Source organism: Bombus huntii, chromosome 18, assembly GCF_024542735.1.
Source record: "Bombus huntii isolate Logan2020A chromosome 18, iyBomHunt1.1, whole genome shotgun sequence".
NCBI classification, from domain to species: Eukaryota; Metazoa; Arthropoda; class Insecta; order Hymenoptera; family Apidae; genus Bombus; species Bombus huntii.
The window spans coordinates 3,050,549-3,067,974 of record NC_066255.1 but is presented as its reverse complement, the minus strand read 5'-3'; the positions used below and the strand labels follow the sequence as shown (position 1 = coordinate 3,067,974).

The 17,426-nt window shown below is 40.4% G+C and overlaps 2 long non-coding RNA genes across 3 annotated transcripts in view; one reads left to right on the top strand and one right to left on the bottom strand.

The window, feature by feature from the left end:
- LOC126875367 (uncharacterized) overlaps nucleotides 1-17,426 on the top strand; it is a 146,565-nt gene that overhangs the window by 13,815 nt on the left and 115,324 nt on the right. The window lies entirely within an intron of this gene.
- The window catches only part of LOC126875368 (uncharacterized), a 79,905-nt gene continuing 77,733 nt past the window's right edge, over nucleotides 15,255-17,426 (bottom strand). Inside the window, exons 4-5 of one of the 2 annotated variants that reach the window (XR_007693380.1) lie at nucleotides 15,734-15,951; nucleotides 15,255-15,591 (exon numbers count right to left, since the gene is read on the bottom strand). This is a non-coding gene — a long non-coding RNA (uncharacterized LOC126875368). Of the gene's footprint in view, nucleotides 15,952-17,426 lie in introns of both variants that reach the window. The other variant, XR_007693379.1, reaches the window with a different exon arrangement.

Genomic DNA, 17,426 nt, shown 5'->3' with positions numbered 1-17,426 from the left:
GGAAGAAAGAAATTCGCTTCAGGTAAATTTGAAATGAAACACTTAAAAGTGTTGGAAGCTGCTGATAATGAAATTGAAATAAAATTCCCAGTGCAAAGGGTTAATTGATATTCTGGTAATGAAGATTCTACCTTGTTAAACAATCTGAATTTTGCACCCCTGGAATATCAGTGTCATTTTACAGAAAACATGCTGTATGTAAATTGCTTGCAGTAAAAAGTTGTTTCTAACCATAATCAAAGAATCTTCTGATAATATCAGGCTTTAATGATGAAGTTTCTAATTCAAGAATAATTTGCTTTAAGTAAAAAATAAGACAATTTAAAGGAAATTCGCTTCAAGTAAATTTGAAATGAAACACTTAAAAATGTTGGCAGCTGCTACTAGCAAAATTGAGCTAAAATTCTCAGTGCAAAGAGTTAAAAAGAATCTCGCAAATAGAATTATTTTTCACGTTATCCTTTTCTATAAATTATTTAAATAATAAATAGGAAACAAAGTAATAAATAAGTATAGTGGAAGAATATAATTACCAAATTAATGTCAATTTCAAATAAAACACTTAAAAGCGCTGGGAGCAGCTACTAGCAAAATTGAGCTAAAATTCTCAGTGCAAAGGGTTAAAAAGAATCTTGCAAATAGAATTATTTTTCACGTTATCCTTTCCTCTAAATTATTTGAATAATAAATAGCTACAATGGGAGAATTTAATTACCAAAATTAATGTCAATTTCAAATAAAACACTTAAAAGCGCTGGGAGCAGTTACTAGCAAAATTGAGCTAAAATTCTCAGTGCAAAGGGTTAAAAAGAATCTTGCAATAGAATTATTTTTCACGTTATCCTTTCCTATAAATTATTTGAATAATAAATAGGTTGAATAATAAATAATAAATAATAAATAAATTTGAATAATAAATAATGGAAGAATTTAATTGCCAAATTAATTTCAATTTCAAATAAAACACTTAAAAGCGCTGGGAGCTGCTGGTAACAAAATTGAGCTAAAATTCTCAGTGCAAAGGGTTAAAAAGAATCTCGCAATAGAATTATTTTTCACGTTATCCTTTCCTCTAAATTATTTGAATAATAAATAGGTACAATGGAAGAATTTAATTACCAAAATTAATGTCAATTTCAAATAAAACACATAAAAGCGCTGGGAGCAGCTACTAGCAAAATTGAGCTAAAATTCTCAGTGCAAAGGGTTAAAAAGAATCTCGCAATAGAATTATTTTTCACGATATCCTTTCCTATAAATTATTTGAAAAATAAATAGCTATAATGGAAGAATTTAATTACCAAAATTAATGTCAATTTCAAATAAAACACTTAAAAGCGCTGGGAGCTGCTGGTAACAAAATTGAGCTAAAATTCTCAGTGCAAAGGGTTAAAAAGAATCTCGCAAATAGAATTATTTTTCACGTTATCCTTTCCTCTAAATTATTTAAATAATAAATAGGAAACAAAGTAATAAATAAGTATAGTGGAAGAATATAATTACCAAATTAATGTCAATTTCAAATAAAACACTTAAAAGCGCTGGGAGCTGCTGGTAACAAAATTGAAATAAAATTCTCAGTGCAAAGGGTTAAAAAGAATCTCGCAATAGAATTATTTTTCACGTTATCCTTTCCTATAAATTATTTGAATAATAAATAGGTTGAATAATAAATAATAAATAATAAATAAATCTGAATAATAAATAATGGAAGAATTTAATTGCCAAATTAATTTCAATTTCAAATAAAACACTTAAAAGCGCTGGGAGCTGCTGGTAACAAAATTGAAATAAAATTCTCAGTGCAAAGGGTTAAAAAGAATCTCGCAAATAGAATAATTTGTCACATTATCCTTTTCTATAAATTATTTAAATAATAAATAGGAAACAAAGTAATAAATAAGTATAATGGAAGAACTTAATTACCAAAATTAATGTCAATTTCAAATGAAACACTTAAAAGCGCTGGGAGCTGCCACTAGCAAAATTGAGCTAAAATTCTCAGTGCAAACCCTATTTGAGTTAAGAAATAATCGAATTTTCTGATAGAATTATGACGTTCAAGGCGCGAAATAAATACTTTGCCTCTACTTTTGATTTCGTTCCTGACCATACAGACGAACTTACACTTGTAGTTGAAACATCGTGGAATTTAGCGATTCTACTTACGGCTAATCGCAGGCTCGTATCTCGAGAGCTAACAATAAGAACAGAGCTGCCTTGTAGCATTAAGTACTCAACCGTTTCATGCCGGCCATTAGAAAAATTCTAATTTTACTCGCCGCTGATACATCAAGCAGAGAGAATTCAGCGTTCCGGTAAAGGACGTGTACAACATACGAGCAACGTGCAATAATTACAATACGAACAGCAGAGGAAAGTTTTAATCGGTGCGGAGGATCGCGATTTTCACCCCTTGGCGAATCACGCAGCCGCGAATCGTTACGAATAAATAATCGTTACTCGCTCGTGACGTTAACGACCGGCTGATTATCAATTTCCATTATTGCGTTTAGTGTCCAGAATGTGCTTTAATACGACGAAACGAAACAGAAGGAAAAAAGAAAAAAATTAAAAAAGAGAAGAAACAAAGGGAGAGAAAAAACACTAAACGAAAAAAATGCGGTTAATATGGAGGCGCGGCCGGGCTGCGACACCGGCCACCCCAAACGAATATTAATATCGCGGCCGAGTCGAAAAACATTTGCCGCGCGTTTAATGCGATTCCAGCGAATGTGACCGCGTAATTCAAAACGCATCGTCAAACGCGCCTCTCCATCCTCTCGTTTTTCACCTGTATCTTCCAGTACAATAACAAATTTCGCCAGTTTTATCTTCCTCCGCACGTAATACTTCGTTGTAATTCGTAGGATGTAAGTAAAAAAGGAAAATACTCCGCAACTTTGAACATCTTGTTCCGTACATTTCGCAACTGCGAGCAGAAACATTCCGCTTGGACGTCCGACAGTGTGAAACGACGCTTCGCCCTTGATAATAAACTTAATCGTTGAACTTGGACAAATTTGGCCAGTTTTATCTTCCTCCGAACGTAATACGCTGTAATTCGTAAGAGACTCCTCAATTTTGATCGATTTTAGGAAAACGAGTGAACGTCGACCGCGAACGTCTTGTTCCGTACAATTCGCAACTGCGGGCAGGAACATTCCGCTTGGACGTCCGACAGTGTGAAACGCCGCTTCGCCCTTAGCTGGCGCGATGATAAACTTAATCGGTGAACTTGGACAGTTTCTTGCGCCGCGGTGCAGGCAAATTGATTAACAAAAACGCGGAGTGCAAATTCCCAGGGAAAAAAGAAGAACGGCCACGGAGGGGGGGGGGGGGGGCGGAGGGACGGGGCAGGGTAGCGGCAGAGGATCCCGGGGCGCAACGAATATTAATAACGTGGCAAAGTTAAAAATGTTTACCGTGCGTTACGTTTGATACGAGGGCCACGAACGTGGCAGCAGGGTCCCTCGTGATTGATCGCACGTCTCTGCGTCTCTCCCTCTGACACGGGGTGTTCCTATGGATATTGCTTTGGTACGGCGTTTGGTACGCCGCCATCTCCCCCCCGTGTCTGTCGAGGTAGACCCATAGCCGATCTGTTCTATCCCCCTACGAATCAAATCTAGCCCCCTCTCGGCCCCTTCTAGCCCCCCACGTGCACACGTCCCCATGCTGCTCTCTGCTGTTGCCCGTGCGAGTCGTAGCCTCGGGTTCGCCATGTGCAGGCAGGAAAATCATGCTGCAAGAATGTAACGCGACGAATTCGTCGTCGAAGGATGTCGGTTGGCAATCTCTGCCGGATGTTTTCCACCTATGTACGCGGATATTGCGCGCAGATTTGGTAGGGGAACGTCGGAGAAGGGAGAGTCTCCTACGAATTGAATAATAAATTAAGAGGGGACCGGGGTCGGCTTTATTATTTCAGGACACCGGATTTCTCATTTATTTTTTACTCTCTTTTTTCTTCATCTTCTTCTTCTTCTTCTTCTTCTTCTTCTTTTTTGTTTCTTCTTTCCTCGTTGTCGAGGTGGTTGATTTTTGGACACGCTGCTGGCGTGTAGTAGGAAGCGTAATTAATTTCACGCTAGTGGCACGTATCGCGATTAATCTGGCGTTGGCAATGGTGTGACAACGGTGGCGATCGAAGTCGTTCGTAGCAATTAGCGGGGAAAAAGTAAGGCGAGCCGCGGCCCTGTAATTAGCCGTTTCTCAAATTGAACGGCGCGTTGTTGTTAGTTACGCTTAGTCGCTTGATAATCTCTTCTTTCGTTCGCTCGTTAATGAGCGCCCTAGCGGCCGCCGCTCGTTGTAATCTCGCAAATGGCTACCGTGCAAACGTCACTAGACGATGACTGAGGGAGAAGGATGAGAGGGCAGGCGGCTCAAATGAGACGAAAGACGAACGACCTTTGCGCGAAACACGTCAGCTCTGACCGTTGATTTTTCACCACGTTGCGTTTCCAATCTTGCCACTATGAAACCCTTCTATCGCGTTGTCAGTGGACATTTGGCCAACCTCTAACACGTTGACGTGTCGCCACGCGCCTTTTCAAAAAATTTGCGTCTGGTGACGCGTGCAATCGATATTCTAGTAATGCGAGTCGCTCAAACCGTGGTCTCGAGAATCATCTCTCGTCTCGTTTGTTCGCAACGTTAAAACCACTGGCTGTTGTCGAATATAACGAAGGGAAGCGCGGTACAGATTGTTCCGACCAAACGGTTTCTTACGCCATCGCAATTGGAAAGCGATCGAATGGCACGGAAAACTTGGCGCTCCGCTCCTTCTGCGAATTTCCGTTGCAGACGCTTCCACGGTTTACAAAATTGCAACGAGGAAGAATATAAATATTAGAATATTTGGACGATTGTTAGCTGCGAAATTATTAGGGTTGTCTGAAGATACAAAAAGTCCTTGTCTTCGACGGAGCCAGCGCAATATCGCCGTTCGGAAAAATGATTCCGGGAGAAGCATGAGACGCGCGTGCAAACTACGTTGCGCGAATAAAAGACGTGGAATGGAGCGAACAAAGGCGCGAAGGAATTTGAAGAAAACAACGACTTACTGTCCAAATCGTGCCCACCGACCTCAGCTATGCGTAGAATGCTTGAAAGTTTCACGTTCTAAATAATTTTGTCAATAAACCATTTTCGTGTTACTTTTATAACAATTCCACAGTTTCATTATTGTGGAACATCTTTTCAAATGCCTACGACGATCCTCCGCAAGTAGCGAAATAAGCGACAGCCGGATGTGGGTTACGCGGCGCGACCGGAAACTTTGCTGACACCCGAATACGGGTGCCGTGGCAGTCAACGTGTTAATATGAAATCGACCAGAATTTTTACATTTGGTTTATTACGGGGAGCATTTCTCAGCCGAGGTATCTCGTACATCGTACGGTTTCAATAACGTTCAGCTCGTTGGACGTACGAACGGAGAATCGCGTGGATAAATTGTAGAGTAGAAGATATATTTCAATACAGAAGCGTCGGTACAAGCAGGAACATAATTTGAGCTAAAAAGCCCATAACTGAAACCCCAAAGCCATCGTCGCCTGTCTATCGTCTATGGTCTGCCTTCGTGCCAGTCTCTCGTCTATACGCTGTGGATGGCTGCAGTGCTCGAGAAACCTAAAAAGACCAGATGTAGAGTTGCTGTTGACTAAAGAGAATATTCGCCTGTGCCGTACGGTGTTCATTGTTGCGTAGCCGAACGTAGTTGGTCAGGTTGGACGAGGTTCCTTGATCTTTGCACGACCACCGTGCGCATTTAGTAGCAACTGGTTGCAGTAGCAAGAATTAGCGATTAATCTTTCGCTCGGTACGTTGCGACGAATCAGAGAAGGGGGACACGGTCAGGCTGGAGGGGAGGAAAGGGCAGATAGGACGAGGTGGAGGATGCGAGCAAGAGATACGCGGAGAAGCCACGCTAAAGAGGGTACCGGTCGCGAGACAGAGAGGCAAATGGTGGAAGGTAGAGCTCTGGCGAGGCAAAGGGAACAGAGTAGTTAGAGGCCAGGCATTATGCAAACGACGCAACAATTAGACCGTGGTCTTCCACCGGTTATTTAGTATTTAATATAATTTAGCCCGGCGTCGGCTACGTAATGGCCATCTTCGCACATTCCGCCAAGACTTTCGAATATCCAACAGGTATCCAGCTGACGTTGTTGTCGGTCGTTGCTGCGTCACCTTCCAGCGATTAATGTCGCACGAGATGCTGACCTCTGGCGGACGTTCTTCTTAACTATTAAGCTACGATTGACATCTCCGTCGCTGTCTCTCTTTCTCTTGTTGGTCTGGGTGTTTTCGTCAGGCTGGAACGCGTACGTGTTCGTAAGAAGGTGCAACAACGATCGCAGTGTTTCGTGAGACATACACCACGTATACTGTCTGTCACGAAAACATTGGCGGGCCATGGAGAGAGAAGAAGGATTCGGCGGAACAAAAGCGTATCACCAGCGTTGATCCTGCAGTGTCGGATAAATCCGTAGGCTGGAAAGGAAGAAAAAAGAAGGAGAAAGACCGGGAGAGCCTTCAATTTCCTCGTCACGAAGCGGGCCAACAAAAGCATTCCGGTCAGATAAATTTCTACGCCGGTCGCTTTTCGCGTCAGCCCTTCGACAACCTTCAGGTTGCTCACAAAGGAGCACACAGCGATGGCGGTGGGCAGCGCGAGCGGTAGGCAGGTCCCTCGGGACGCTGCCTCTCTCTCCCTCTCCAACCCCTGTCGGCTGCGTCTCCCTTCCACCTTGTCCCTTTCTCTGTCGACCAGCAACGAGAAAGACAGAAATAGCGGCGGAGCAACGAACAGAGAAAGAGGGGCGTCGCATCTTGCTCCGCAGGACTCTCGCTCTCGCCAGCGGCGCCCCCGCTATTTATTTTCCAGGATTTCAGAGTCCGAGGCCATTAATCTCCGCTGCGCAGCGTCAGTGGAGCGCGTCAGGGCGACGTCGGGGTGCGTGGCGTCGGCGACGTCGCTCTGCTCTTAGCCGCAGCCTCGTGTACAGCGCCTGCTGCTGCTGCTGCTGCTGCTGCTACAGAGAAAGCAAGATGGAACGATCGGCAGGGGAGGAGGTAAACGGCAAACCGGGAGATGAGGTGTCGGTAGAAGAGAGGTCGGCAGAAACATCGAGTGTGAGAAAGAAGCAGCGAAAGGAGAGGGGGCAAAGGTGGTCGGTAGTCGAGGCAGGGGGTGGTGGTAAGGCGCGGGATATGGCAAGTTCTCTTTGGCTTTTGGAGAGGGGGTGCTGATGGCGGCGACGAGAGGGGAACCCTGCTACGTCCAACTTATGCAAAAAACGTCTATTCGTGAAAGGATGCTGCGAGGAAGGTGGAAGACATTAGTATCGTCAGATTTCCAACCCCCTCCCTCTTCAGGCCAGCGTGATGGTCTTTTGATGCGCGTTCGCTGGCTCGATTTGCCGCGTCCGTTCCCGGTTTAACGCTCATTACCGTATTAATGAAATTGCAATTGGCTCGGTCTATGAATCGTTCTTTTTTTCCTCTTTCTTCGTTTATATCCAATAAATAGTTCACGTACTTTGGAATAGAAAGAGGCAGAGCGTTCGAATAGAAGAACCCTCATCGCCCCTTACGAGTTCCGCTTGTCGTGGCCTTGGCACTCCCCCCACGCACCGTAATTTCGCCGTAAACAACGGTCGTGAAGTTGTTGCTTTAAGGACGCGTCGCGAATCCACGTAAATGGCCACGCACGCCACCACCGAACGAGCGTTTGGTGCGCGAAACAGCTTGGACAACGAGTGGAGGACGAGTCCCCGTGTCTAAATCCGGCGCGAATAAACAGGCAGAAAATGAACGCTCTTTAATTCGACGCCGACTGTAATTTGATCTTATAGGTAAAATTACACGCCGTTGTATTATCAATCTCTCTCTCTCTCTCTCTCTCACTCTCTCTCTACTGTTCGTTACGGAGGATCGAGCGCGTAATTTTCAGGCTGGCTGAATCTGTAATCAGAGTGAATTCACCTGTGCTGAGACGCGCGTCGATAAGATTGCGCAGCGCTGGAATTATCGTGCGCGTCCTTCCTACGTACCAGCTACACATCGACGTGCCCATTTTTCTCCTCTTCCAACGATTATAATATACATACAGTGTGTGTCTTATGCATCGCTTGATCCGGCTTTGCCAATTAGTCGCATTAATTGCAGATTCGCCGGCAACCTAACCTTCACCACGGGATTCGCCTCGTTGCTGAGACTCGCAGCATGGCTCTCCCCGCCAACCACTTTGCAATTACCGATCGCTGGTTGTCGCTGATCCAACGTAGGCAATTGATGATTCGTTCTTCTGCTTTCTGTGCACATTTAGATGATACAACACCGGTGCGTTTCGTTTTCTTACGACTGTCTCTGTTTGAACGTAATTATGGAATAGTTGGACGGATGCGACACGAAAGACAGTTCAATCGCTTTTCACGCGTTAATTTCTCCGATGAGAGATCGAGCGACTCGCGTGGCTGTTGATCGTTTCAGGGAACTCGCGGCAGATCGGCTCGTTTGTTCCAGTTAACAACCGCAATGGTCTGTACCAGGAAAAATAGTTGGAAAATGCAGGCTAGGAATTAGGTTGTCGCGCCGACAGACGGCCGCACGGTATCTCGACTCGATGATTTCATCCTTTGCTTCGGTTCGCAGAACTTGTCGTTTGAAAATAGAATCGCCTGCTACTTTGTATCTATCATCGTAGGGTTAATATCTCGTGTTACCCGTGATTATGATATATTTAGCGCTTATACTACTTCCTTACGTTCCGTACGAAAATCAAGTCGTACGGTCTTCGGATAGTTAGGAATTTTTTTACGAAAGTTTGCTGAGGGTTTCACCCTCTGGCTGTTACTTCGCATATTTTTATATTCTCTATGTTTCCACACGCTTAAATTAGCCGTAAATTCATAATTTACGCGCGGTATTATCGACGTTGCCACTGTGTTATCATATACAAAAATATACAGGGTGGTTGGTAAGTGGTGGTACGAGCGGAGAGGGGGTGATTCTAGGCGAAAAAAGAAGTGGAAAATGTGGAACAAAAATGTAAAAAGTTAAAAAAATAACGTCAATCGAGACAACGATCTACAGTGAGATCCGTCCCAACGAGACGCGATAAAGCGCAGGCGTACCGACCGAAAATTCAAAGTGGATTTTCTCGAAAACAGAGCCTCGAACGAAAAATTGTTACTCTATATTTTCGACTTGTTTTTTCGCCTAGAATCACCCCCTTTCCGCTCGCACCGCCAGTTACCAACCACCCTGTATATCAAAGTGGCTGAATGTCACGCCCTAGTTGCTAACGAAAAAGCAGGTTTTACTTTTATCGTAGAAAGGTGAATTTCTTGAATAATTTCAAGATGAATAACACCTTTCTGTATCAAAGCTGCGTATATTACGAAATGAAAAGGAGAGAATACTTGGAAACAAGTTTCCTAACCCTGCTCATATTTTCGATGCACGTAACTGTGAGCCAACCCTGTGGAAACTTTGTCTGCGGTCGCGAGGGACAGTGAAAAACCGTTTCGCGGAGGCATCCCGATACTTTCGTTCATTAAACGTTCTATACTTAGTTTGCATAACTCGAGCCAGCCGTGGAGTGGCGTTGTCGGCGGGGTTGGGGGACAGGGGGGCTCATGAATACCATCGTTGATTGAGAATCGTGAGCGCAGCCGGGATCTCAGGAGCGGCTCTCCTCTCGTTAATTAACATTGTGCTCAGCGGAGAAAGACGTCAAAGCGTCTGTCGGCTTTCACTGCCAACCCCTTTTGTCCCGGCCGCAGCAACCCTTCTTTCACCCCCTTTTATATTGTTTACCGCGCTCATTATGCGAAGCTTGTTATTCGTCTGTTGATGTTCTAATCGGTAGACTGTCGCGATTCCTTTTCTTCCGCTTCTGCTCGTGCGTCTTGGTTTACTGGGAGAAGTTGTTGGAATTTTGAACGTGCACGATAACTCGTGGAGGATACCTCGGAAGATGAAAGAAGAAGAGCGACCGGGGCGCACCGTCGGCGGAATGTCTCGAGGAAATGGTGTTCCGGGGCTGATTCCGGCTTGAAAGAAAATTCCTTGTCTACGATGATCGCCAGGGATGATTGGTAACCTTTCCTGCGTCTTGCTTCTATTTTTAAAGGCGACCTCGTTTTCTTGCTCCCATACCATTTCCATTGGCGATAGATCTTGCTGACGTAAACTGGTTTCTTGGATTTTATAATCTTGGAATTTTCTTCTTTATGTAGAAAACACGTTGCACGAAACAATTATTGTGGAATTATTGCGGTTCGTTTTTATTACATCGATTGAACAAACAGAATTATAGCAGTTCTGCAGAGTTAATCGATTGACACGTTATTCCTATGATACTGTGACGATGAAAATTGGCTTTAAGATAATCGTGTAACCCTCGATTAATAAGATTGCGTCGCAGCAGTTTGAGTTAGCAGGATATTTAACATTAGAACTACCAAACCAGTCAAATTGACTGGTTCTACAATTTTATTTGAAAAGTCCTACTACTTATTATTAAAAGTCCTACTTAATTATTTAAGTAAGTTTTTAACATTGATTATTTTGTACATGTTATATTTGTACATTTTAATGTTCCATAATTGTATAAACATTTAGAGAATATTTATTGACACTAGAACTAACACATTAGTCAAATTGACTGGTTTTACAATTTTATTTGAAAAGTCCTACTTCTTATTACTAAAATCCTACTTAATTATTTCAACAAGTTTTTAACATTGGTTATTTTGTATATTTTGTACTTGTACATTCTAATCTTCCATAATTGTATAAATATTTAGAGAATATTTATTAACACTAGAACTAACACACCAATTAAATTGACTGGTTTTACAATTTTATTTGAAAACTTCTATTTCATGTTATAGTGTAGTATAGTAATTTCAATCTTTGATTATTTAAACAAGTTCTTGACATTGAATATTTTGTACATTTTATACTTGCACATTGTAATGTCCCATAATTGTATAAACATTTAGAGAACATTAACACTAGAACTAACACATCAGTCAAATTGAGTGGTTTTACAATTTTATTTGAAAAGTCCTACTTCTTATTATTAAAAGTCCTACTTAATTATTTAAGTAAGTTTTTAACATTGATTATTTTGTACATGTTATACTTGTACATTTTAATGCCCCATAATTGTATAAACATTTAGAGAATACTTAATAACATTAGAACTAACACTCCAGTTAAATTGACTGGTTTTACAATTTTATTTGAAAACTCCTACTTCTTATTACTAAGAGTCCTACTTAATTATTTAAACAAGTTTTTAACATTGAATATTTTGTACATTTTATATTTGCACATTTTAATCTCCCAGAATTGTATAAATATTTAGAGAATATTTATTGACATTAGAACTAACACTTCAGTTAAATTGACTGGATTTACAATTTTATTTTAAAACTCCTACTTTGTGTTATAGTGTAGTATAGTAATTCCCATCCTTATTTATTTAAATAAATTTTCAACATTGAATATTTTGTACATTTTATACTTGTTCTTAACATTGAATATTTTCTACATCTTATACTTGTACATTTTAATGTTCCATAATTGTATAAACATTTAGAGAATACTTAATAACATTAGAACTAACACATTAGTCAAATTGACTGGTTTTACAATTTTATTTGAAAACTTCTACTTCATGTTATAGTGTAGTATAGTAATTTCAATCTTTGATTATTTAAACAAGTTCTTAACATTGAATATTTTGTACACTTTATACTTGTACATTTTAATGTTCCATAATTGTATAAATATTTAGAGAATACTTAATAACATTAGAACTAACACATTAGTCAAATTGACTGGTTTTACAATTTTATTTGAAAACTCCTACTTCTTATTACTAAAATCCTACTTAATTATTTAAACAAGTTTTAAACATTGAATATTTTGTACATTTTATATTTGCACATTTTAATCTCCCAGAATTGTATAAACATTTAGAGAATATTTATTGACATTAGAACTAACACTCCAGTTAAATTGACTGGATTTTACAATTTTATTTCAAAACTCCTACTTCATGTTATAGTGTAGCATAGTGATTTCCATCCTTAATTATTCAAACAAGTTCTTAACATTGAATATTTTGTACATTTTATACTTATACATTTTAATGTCCCATAATTGTATAAACATTTAGAAAACATTAACACCAGAACTAACACATCAGTCAAATTGACTGGTTTTACAATTCTATTTGAAAACTCCTACTTCTTATTACTAAAATCCTACTTAATTATTTAAACAAGTTTTAAACATTGAATATCTTGTACATTTTATATTTGCAATATACAATTGTATAAGAATACAATCTATCACTGCTTTTCTTCAAATCTCTGCAAACACCCATACATTGTGTAACATCCACAAAAATCAAACGAACCTTAGAACCGATTTTCCAACACTCTGGTCAATCTCCAATACATCCAAGCGTACTACGATCTTTACTATATACATTATGTACATTTCCACAACCAAAGCACACTGTTCATCAATAACAGTTCATTTTCCCAAGAGTAACGATCTCTCAGCAGCGATGTGGTGAAAAGGGCGCGCAGGGTAATGACGGCCTCTCGCGGTCTCTCGTATTAGGAAACAAGTTTAAGACCGTGTGCTCGAGTCTGGAAACTCCATAGCCGTGGTGCAGCCCAGCGTCCCGATATTATTACTATGTAAATCACCCGTTCCCCATAGTACGCTGACGCCTACGGTGACAGCCTACCGAGTGGCCCGACGCACGATGGATGAGCTTGAGCTTCTTATTAGATATTCCTATGCGCCACCCTTCCGATCTGCAAACATGTTCCTTCATTTTGCGTCGATATACCTTGTACCCTTATCGGGCCAACTCGCCTGTTTGCGCACCTGGGCGTAGCATAGTACTCGGCCGAGGAAATTCTACCTCGATGGAAATTGTCTGCATCGTTTTCTTTTCTTCCACCTACGTGTCCCTTCCACCACTGTGGCTATTTCCAGGCTGAATATTTAGCGTGTATTTATGAGGTTCACGGTGAAAACAGGGGTGGTCGGCATCGCGAGGGATAATTGGTTCGGAAAAGCGCGTTAACGACGGGCGGTGAAGTGGAATTTCGAATATCCTGTTCGGCTGCCTGTTGGACAGAGATCGAGCCAACTTAATGTAAAACTTCCGTGACCGAACGAATGGAAAAGTGGAGGAGGGTTCCCGGAGAAAGTTGTATTTAAACCATTAATTCCACTTTGATGTAGCCAGCTAAGGAAAGAAATTACCGCCGGGGAGGAATTCTTACCTCCGTCAGACGTCCAAGTTAAATCAAATTCCTGATCCTGATCCTGTGCGATAGCTTCGCGTCATTGTCTTGGAAACTTCGATAAGCAAACGTTTTAACAAGCCGTCTTCCTCAGGCCAACTATATTCCACTGTTCTCAGAGTTTCCGTATTATTCCGTCGCACGTTTCCAACTGTGTACGAACGTTTAGTTGATTCGTGTACAAACAGCAGGCACGTTCTTTACAAATTCTCACCACTTTTCACGTTGTTATTAATATTCTGATTTAGCGTACAGGGTGGTCGGTAACTGGTGGTGGAATAAGAATTTTTTTTCATTTTTACAACGAGACGTGTCACAACGAGACGCGACAAAGTGCAGGCGTACCGACCGAAGATTCAAAGTGGATTTTCTCGAGAACGAAGCCTCGAAGGAAAAATTGTTATTCTATATTTTCGACTTCTTTTTACGCCTAGAATCACCCCCTTTCCGCTTGTACCACCAATTACCAACCACCCTGTATATTTATTCGCGTTACCTTCAAACGCAATTTATTCGTCTCTCATTTGCATTTATCGTTACGTAAAGGCTTCTTTGAAGCAAATACAACCCTATTCCGCTAACGAATGAACGTTTAAATTTAATTATAAAAATCGAAGGGACAGTAGGTTGTTTTCGAATGGAAGGTTCCTTGGCAAAATGAAAAAGAAACGAGACAGTAGTTCTCCCTTACGTTCTTTACACGTATCCTGCGCAAGATAAGCGATAAGACGCGGTAATTTAGTCAAAAGAAGGAGGTAGCAAGGAAGAAGCAACGGAAAACGATCGAACCGTGAGGGGTGGGTGAGACACTTGGATAGGAGGTCGGCTGACGCTGCTACCACCCGTCTGCCCTCAACCAACGAGTGACTACAGACATTAGTCCACTGACACCATTGACACTTTTATTAATGACATCGATGCCTGAGGCAGCATCCCCTCCAGGGGCCTGGTCTTCGTTCACCCTCGACAACCCTCCAGGGCAGATTTTCTGCCGCGGCGAATGCAGCCGCGGTAACGTCGAGGATTCGTTCCTTTCCATCTCGCAGACCTTTTTTCCCAGCATTATTGTATTCCCCGGTAAGAAGAACAGCGACTTTTCTCTCGCTCTCCACTCTCATCCCGTGTCTATCTCTTCTTCACGGTCCTCCATTCTCTTCTGTGGCCTCTTTTTCTCCGCCGTGACCCTCTCGCTCAGTCGTCTCCGGTGTTCTTGTCGCCCTGGCCCCCGTTGCCGCCCTTCTTCGCCGCCTGTTCATCCATTCCTCTGTCCTGGGACCTCGCGAGGGAGCGGCTCTCAAGTTACATTGAAAAATCTGGCGGACGGCTGAAAAATTGGCGATACCTATATCATCTATTGTGCCTTGCAAGCCTCTCCAAACTCGATCCGTTTGGCCGCAAAAAAGCGTGTATTTAACGGATAACCTGGGTGCCCAGGCAGCCGGCGTGTAGCCGTTTCTCTCTTCTTTCCACTTGTTCGGTATCGATGGCTAATTAGAAATTATGGACCGGTTCTAATCCGTTTGCAAACGTTGCTTGTAGTGAGCCGGGACAAGGAGCCAGCCAGCTTGCGGAGAAATTGGGGTGGGTTTATGTGTACGCTTGGTGTGAATCATACGACGGTGTTTGGATACGGTCAATCTGATTGTGATATTATTGCAGCATTCAGAAGCTGTATAGGGCAACTGGAAAATTGAAAGATAGAGAAAAATGATAAATTTTACTGTGAAATTAGACTGTCAATTGTGTCGTCTTTTTAGGATAAACGCGCTTACGCGAGTCATTTATTTCTTGGAAATTGGATATCAATAGCGATATTGGGCAATGAAATTGAGGAATTTATAAAGAAGGTAGTTTGGCTTTTGGAAAATTCATTATGAATATGAGAAATACTTATACTTATTTCAATACACTTTTCTAATAATAAATTCATCCACTCGTTTTTCTATCAGTCAACCTCAACAATATCGCACATTAAATTAATAAATGATGATAACAATTTACTTGATTTTGATCTCATACACTATATGTGTACTTATACTTATTTCAATATATTTTTCTATTACAAATTCATCCACTGATTCCTCCATCAGTCAACTTCAACAATATCACACATTAAATTATTAAATGATGATAACAATTTATTTGATTTTGATCTAATACACTATACTTGCACTTCAACATACTTCAATACATTTTTCTATTACAAATTTATCCACTTGCTTGACTGTCAGTCAATCTCAACAATATCACACATTCAATTAGTAAATAATGACAACAATTTACTTGATTTTGACCTCATACACTATAAGTATACCTATACTTATTTCAATATATTTTTCTAATAATGAATTCATCCACTTGTTTCCCTATCAGTCAACCTCAACAATATCACACACTAAATTAATAAATAATGACAACAATTTACTTGATTTTGACCTCATACACTATAAGTGTACCTATACTTATTTCAATATATTTTTCTTTACAAATTCATCTATTGGTTCCTCTATCAATCAACCTTAACAACATCAAACATTAAATTAGTATATGATGATAACAATTTACTTGATTTTGACCTCATACACTATAAGTGTACCTATATTTATTTCAATATATTTTTCTATTACAAATCCATACACTTGTTCTTCCATCAGTCAACCTCAACAATAAAAGTTGAAATCAATCTTTGCCTAAGAGATTGTCAGTTGGCTACAGATGTCTATGCCTTCATGAATATCTACAAAACTATGTGAATCGTTCAAAACAAAACAGACATTGTACAATTTAGTGGATGGAACAGATCTCTGTTCAAATGATTGAAAATTGAACATTAGTGGCGAAGTTGGGCAATGAAATTGTGGAATTTATAAAGAACACAGCTGGTGAGGTTGGCGTTTTGAAAATTCATTATCAATTCATTATTTTTAGTCTTTATTCTTGTCCTGTACTTTAATTTTCTACTTTTATATCCTAATTTTATCCTCAATTTTTATCTCCTATTCTTATTCTCTACTTTTATTATTATTGTTATTAATCGCAAAGCTGAGCAATGAAATTGAGGAATTGATAAAGAACATAATTGGTCAGTTTAACTTTTGGAAAACAAGTTTTGCAATGAAATTGAGGAATTGATAAAGAACATAATTGATCAGTTGGAAAATTCATTATGAATATGAGAAATAATTTTCCTTTCTGTCTTTAGTCTTTAATTTTGTCCTGTACTTTAATTTTCTACTTTTATATCCCAATTTCATCCTCAATTTTTATTTCCTATTCTTATTCTCTACTTTTATTATTATTGCTATTAATTGCAAAGTTGGACAATGAAATTCAGTAATTTATAAAGAACATAGTTGGTCAGTTTGTCTTTTGTAAAACAAGTTTTGCAATGAAATTGAGGAATCGATAAAGAACATAATTATCATTTGGGCTTTTGGAAAATTTGTTATGAATATGAGAAACAATCTTCTTTAATTTTCTATTTTTCTATCCCAATTTCACCCTCAATTTCTCTTTCCTATTCTTATTACTCGCAACATTTTTACTGACAATCCATTCGTCATTTTGTACAAAATATTTTCTAAAATTAATCTATCCACCACATCGTCCAACTTATTACTCAAAAAATTAGTCGAAACCCAGTACGATACCATATTATATCTTACGATTAGAGTGGAAGGTGAGGAGGCAGGGTGACCCACACTCGGGACAAATAAATCTTATAAGTAGGCGGTTCACGATACTCGGATCGGCTGCCGCAAATCCGCGGATAAGCCATCGAGAACAAAAGTCCGGGAGAGAACAACGTGGTGAGAAAAATACGCTACGCATTCGACGGTTGGGATAAACGCGGCGAATGCTTCCACTGCACGAACAAACGATCCGATCGAATTGTCATTACAAACGACGTGAGAATTTAGAACGTCGCTGTATATATATTGCTTGTTACCCGCTCGATCTTCCAGATATTTCGTCCTCGTTGTCATCGCTTTTCAGAAATTTCTTAACTCACGTTTGCCAGGCAACAAGTTTCCCAACTGCCAACTTATCCAATTTATTGCTGGAATTTAT